The 5,975-nt window shown below is 45.8% G+C and overlaps 1 protein-coding gene across 1 annotated transcript in view; it reads right to left on the bottom strand.

The window, feature by feature from the left end:
* Positions 1-5,494, bottom strand: part of WIPF2 (WAS/WASL interacting protein family member 2) — a 69,882-nt gene extending 64,388 nt beyond the window's left edge. Inside the window, 1 exon segment of the mRNA XM_017880216.1 lies at positions 5,344-5,494. The gene's annotated coding sequence lies outside the window, so the exon portion shown is untranslated.
* Positions 5,495-5,975: the final 481 nt, after the last annotated feature.

Here is a 5,975-nt window from a genome sequence, read left to right on the forward strand (position 1 = left end):
AAAAAAAAAAAAAAAAAAAAAAAAAAAAAAAAAAAAAAAAAAAAAAGAAATATCATAATTACTTGCTAAAAAAAAATTATTTCCATTGAGGGGCCTCAAAATCCAAATGGCACTAAATTTGAACCCATGAAACTTAAGAAACTAAAATTTTTTTGAAAATCAATTATAATGGCTGAGCCCGGTGGCTCACACCTATAATCCCAGCACTTTGGGAGGCCGAGAAGGCTGGCGAATTGCTTGAGTCCAGAAGTTCAAGACCAGGCTGGGCAACATGGCAAAACCCCATCTCTACAAAAAATAAAAATTAGCAAGGCATGGTGGCATGTGCCTGTAGTCCCGGCTACACAGCAGGCTGAAGTGGGAAGAACACCTGAGCCTGAGTCTGGGGAGGTCGAGGCTACAGATCGTACCGCTGCACTCCAGCCTGGGTAACAGAGAGAGTTCCTGTCTCAAAATAAAAACAGAATGATCTTCACAATCCATCCCAAAACATATTGGAGATAACCCTACCTTTAGCTAACTATTCCCTAAAAAACAAGAGAGTATTTACTAAATAGAACACATTACTGGACAGCCATTCCAAATTGCTCTAACTTTGCCAAGCCTAAATGGCAAGAAGAAACCAATTCCTGGCTCTCCTATTTGATAACTTACATACTTCCGCAGGCTCTTAAGCCAAACTAAGCCAACATTTTAAGAGAGTTAAGACTGACATAGCACATTAGCAAACACATCACCTTCTTTTCCTATTAACATTGTTGTTCCCCATAAAGGTCTATTCAGCACTTTTTTTAGTAGCCCTCCATAGATAATATGAAGAAATGCTCATAAATTTAGCCTGTAGTTCCTCAGGCTCAATGGCTTGAAAATGAGACAAGAAAAAAAATAGTTGGAAATACTGTCTTCTCTTCCACCATGCCCACGAAGCTAGGCAAAGGCAATGATTCCGCATTTAATCACTAGATGAATAAGAAACAGGCTTGAATTTAGAAGAAAGATAAAGGACTGCAAGAACATTCAGTAAAGAGTACTGCCTCTATTTCTTTGCAAAGCAGCTCTCAGAATCTGCCAATGAACCTCATTTTAACATGGAACACCCCATCCACTCTAATCCAGGGCATATCCCTCAAGACACAGTCAGTCAACCGGAACTATGCCAACTCTTGCTTGGGAGTTGTGTGAAGAACAGTAGCAACAAGAGCCTACTTTGAGAAGGAGATCAACAATCACACTCAAGAAGAAAAGAAGTTATTTGGCAAAGGGATGCATGTTGCCAAAATGTTAGTCATAGCTTCAAGGGCCCAGTTTGTGTCTCTACAACTATTCTTTGCTTTGACAGAGTCCATTCTCTGACCCAGGAAACAGCTCAGCTTCTGTCACCCTCCCCATTTGAAGCAGTGAAGAATCCTTTCAATTTGGCAGTATCAAACTGTGACACAGACAAGATGTCCACCAGAGACTAAAAGGGGAGAAAAAATATGTAATTTGCCATTTTCCACATAGGACTGGCTCAAGCAGAGCAATGGAAAACTGTGATAGGATAGGAAAAATGGGAACTCATTACATTACAGAAGCAGGCTGTGCTGGGCGCGGTGGCTCATGCTTGTAATCCCAGTACTTTGTGAGGCCGAGGCCAGCGGATCCCAAGGTCAGGAGATCGAGACTATCCTGGCTAACACGGTGAAACCCTGTCTCTAATAAAAAAAAAAATCAGTCGGGCATGGTGGCAGGCGCCTGTAGTCCCAGCTACTCGGGAGGCTGAGGCAGGAAAATGGCGTGAACCCGGGAGGCGGAGCTTGCAGCAAGCCGAGATGACGCCACTACACTCCAGCCTAGGGGACAAAGCGAGATTCCATCTCAAAAAAAAAAAAAAAAAAAAAGCAGGCTGCACCAAAAGTCTGCCCAGGAGCACTAAGCCTCCATAAGTTACCTCAAAATCCCCTTAAAAAACAAACCAGGGCCGGGTGCGGTGGCTCACACCTGTAATCCCAACACTTTGGGAGGCCGAGGCGGGCGGATCATCTGAGGTTGGGAGTTCGAGACCATCCTGGCCAACACAGTGAAACCCTGTCTCTACTAAAAATACAAAATTAGGCGGACGTGGTGGCACATGCCTGTAATCCCAGTTACTCGGGAGGCTGAGGCAGGAGGACTGCTTGAACCCAGGAGGCGGAGGTTGCGGTGAGTCGAGATTGTGCCACTGCAAGACAGCCTGGGCAACACGAGTGAAACTCTGTCTCAAAAAAAAAAAAACAAACCAAAAAGGTACACTGTAGGTTGAAATAGCATAATATTAAGCAGGTTTTTACTCCCAAATAAGTGCATATATTTTGTAGCCTGCGGCTCTTCCTGGGGTTGTAAAAAGACTACGTTTGCTGAAGCTGCCTAAACCAAGAGCCATGAATTCTGCTGTTATTTCAGAGCAGGAAAACAGACTAAAGCATACCAGGTCACTCTCCCAATCAGAGAGCCCAAGTAAAGAAAAGAACATTTAATAATTTTCTCTTCAACAGAACAAGACTTCTGTCTCTTGCCCTTTTTTTTTTTTTTTTTTCCTAAAACACCTAGTGAGTCTAGAGTCTCTTCCCTTCATAAAAGCCATCAGTAAAATCTGAAAACTCCAATGTTCACACCTCCCCTGCATTTCACCTTGGTGCTGCTATCACATAACTTATCAGTACCAGCTAGGGTAAACACTACTCTAGTATCAAGTGTAAGGTGGAATTAGTAAATGACCAGCCTGGCCAACGTGGCAAAACCCCGTCTCTACTAAAAATACAAAAATTAGCCGGGCCCAGTGGCGCATGCCTGTAATCCCACCTACTTGGGAGGCTGACCCAGGAGAATTGCTTGAACCCAGGAGACGAAGGCTGCAGTGAGCCAAGATTGCGCCACTGCACTCCAGCCTGGGCAACATAGCGAGACTCTGTCTCAAAATAAATAAATAAAAACAGTGCATTCTACTAGTCTCCATCAATTGACTTCATTCATCTCCACCTTCCCCAACTCTTAACTTCCCTATCTTCATCTTGATGGCAACCAATACAATGTAACACAATATGAAATTTTTACTTTTAAAAGTTGACACTAGTAAGAATTTAAAAACTGAACACGCAACCAGGTGTGGTGGCTCACGCCTGTAATCTCAACGCTTTGGGAGGCCGAGGCGGGTGGATCACCTGAAGTCAGGAGTTCAACACCAGCCTGACCAAGGTAGTAAAACCCCATCTCTACTAAAATACAAAAAATTAGCCAGGCATGGGGGTGCATGGCTATAGTCCCAGTTACTTGGGGGACTGAGGCAGGGGAATCACTTGAATCCGGGAGGCGGAAGTTGCAGTGAGCCAAGATTGTGCCATTCCACTCCAGCCTGGGCAACAGGAGTGAAACTCTGTCTCAAAAAAAAAAAAAAAAACTGAACATGCATCAAATCAAAACCAGTTCTTCCCTGGCTGGCATGCAGACACGCACACACACACACACACACACACACACACACACACACACAGCAGCAGCAAGGCTGAGAGGAAGAAAGTCGTGTTTCCTTTTTTTGTCTTTGTTGTTGTTGTTGTTGAGGTGGAGTTTTGTTCTTGTTGCCCAGGCTGGAGTGAGGTGGCGCGATCTCAGCTCACTGCAGACTCCACCTCCCCAGGTTCAAGCAATTCCCTGCCTCAGCCTCCCAAGTAGCTGAGATTACAGGGGCCCGCCACCATGCTCAGCTAATTTTTGTATTTTAGTAGAGACCGGGTTTCACCATGTTGGTCAGGCTGGTCTCGAACTCCTAACCTCAGGTGATCCACCGCCTTGGCCACCCAAAGTGCTGGGATTATCGGCGTGAGCCAGCATGCCCAGTCTTGTTTTTCTTTAAGAGACAGGTTGGCCAGGTACAGCGGCTCACGCCTGTTATCCCAGTACTTTGGGAGGCCGAGGCGGGCGGATCATAAAGTCTGGAGTTCGAGACCAGCCTGGCCAATATGGTGAAACCCTGTCTCTACTAAAAATATAAAAATTAGCTGGGCGTGGTGGCACATGCCTGTAATCCCAGCTACTCAGGTGGTTGAGGCAGAAGAATCACTTGAACCTGGGAGGCAGAGGTTGCAGTGAGCTGAAATCACGCCACTGCACTCCAGCCTGGGCAAGAGAGTGAGACTCTATCTTAAAAAAAAAAAAAAAAACAGAGAGAGAGAGAGAGAGAGACGGGGTCTTGCTATGTTGCCCAGAGTGGTCTTGAACTCTTAGGCTCAAGCAATCCTCCTGCCTCAGCCTCCCAAGCAGCTGGGATTACAGACAGGTGCACCATTGTGTGTCTTCTAAATGTCAATATCGCAGTCTCATTTTCAGACATCACTTCTATGCAACCACTTTAAAGATCCCATGTGTTAACACAAACTTTTAGAGGCAGGGACAGATGAGACCTATATTTCAAAGGGGAAAAAAACGAGAGTTTAATAATTTGCCTTGAAGTTACTTACTAAATCCACAGGTAGGCTAAAACTGTCCTTACTCCCTGAAGTTCTCTTCTGATTTGTAAAAGGAGAACAGAATAGCCAAAAACATTCAGTAAGACAGTCAAAACCAAAACCGTAAGGCAAAAATAACAGCATGAAAAAGGACGGGGACTCTGGGAGAGCCCAAAGCAGTAACAGATTATTCAAGTCCTTTAAAAAATATGAATTCTGGCTGAGCGTGGTGGCTCATGCCTGTAATCCCAGCACTTTGGGAGGCCGAGGTGGGCGGATCACGAGGTCAGGAGATAGAGACCAGCCTGGCTAACACGGTGAAACCCCGTCCCTACCAAAAATACGAAAAAAAAATTAGCCAGGTGTGGTGGTAGGCGCCTGTAGTCCCAGCTACTCGGGAGGCTGAGGTAGAAGAATGGGCGTGAACCCGGGAGGCAGAGCTTGCAGTGAGCTGAGATCGCACCACTGCACTCCAGCCTGGGCAACTGAGCAAGACTCTGTCTCAAAAAAAAAAAAAAACAACAAAAAAAAAGAACAACGAATTCTGGGCCAGGCACAGTGGCTCATACCTGTAATCCCAGCACTTTAGGAGGCCAAGGCAGGAGGATCACTTGAGCCCAGGAATTCCAGACCAGTCTGGACAACAGAGCAAGACTCTATCTCCAACAACAACAATAACACACACACACACACACATATATTAGGCAGGAGTAGTGGCCACACCTGTGGTCCCAGCTATTGGAGACGCTGAGGTGGGAGGATCACTTTGAGCCCGGGAGGTCAAGGCTTCAAGAAGCCATGATCATGCCACTGCACTCCAGCCTGGCCGACAAAGTGAGATCACGTCTCTTAAAAGAAAAAAAAAAAAAATTCCATCACATACCAGTTCCTTGCCCCAATGTTATCTTTAAGAACTTTCCTTCCTGATCAAAAACTCGACCATACACACTCATGCTGAACACTTTAAGATTTCCATCTTGGCCGGGAGCAGTGGCTCACACCTGTAATGCCAGCACTCTGGGAGGCCAAGGTGGGAAGATCGCTTGAGCCCAGGAGTTCAAGACGACCAGTGTGAGCAACATAGCCAGACCCCACCTTTAAAAAAAAAAAAAAATTCCATCTTCCCTCACTTCACACCACTTCAACATGAACCCTCAACTCCAAACGTTCCAATGCGCTTCTCAACATTCTCAATACAACCTTTAACTCGATTCTGATTCCTTTTCAACGAACGCTCTCAAGATTCCCTCTAGTGTAAGCAGTTTCCCGAGTCATCTTCCCAAACGCTAGCTTTCACTGAACTCAATCCCCAAAATGTCACACTGGACTCCTCACTCACAGCATCCTGCTAATCAGCTGTTCCCAACAGGTCCTCCGTTCCCGTCTCCCCCTTTGCGCACGATTACCTCGTTCCTCACCCTGAGCTGCCGCCTTATCTCACCCAATCCTTCAGGAGCCCTTATCACCTGTCTCTCAAAAACCTTCCTCCCCATTTTCCCAGTCCGCGCTCGCCCC

Source organism: Rhinopithecus bieti, unplaced genomic scaffold (genome assembly GCF_001698545.2).
Source record: "Rhinopithecus bieti isolate Rb0 unplaced genomic scaffold, ASM169854v2 scaffold_11744, whole genome shotgun sequence".
NCBI lineage: Eukaryota > Metazoa > Chordata > Mammalia > Primates > Cercopithecidae > Rhinopithecus > Rhinopithecus bieti.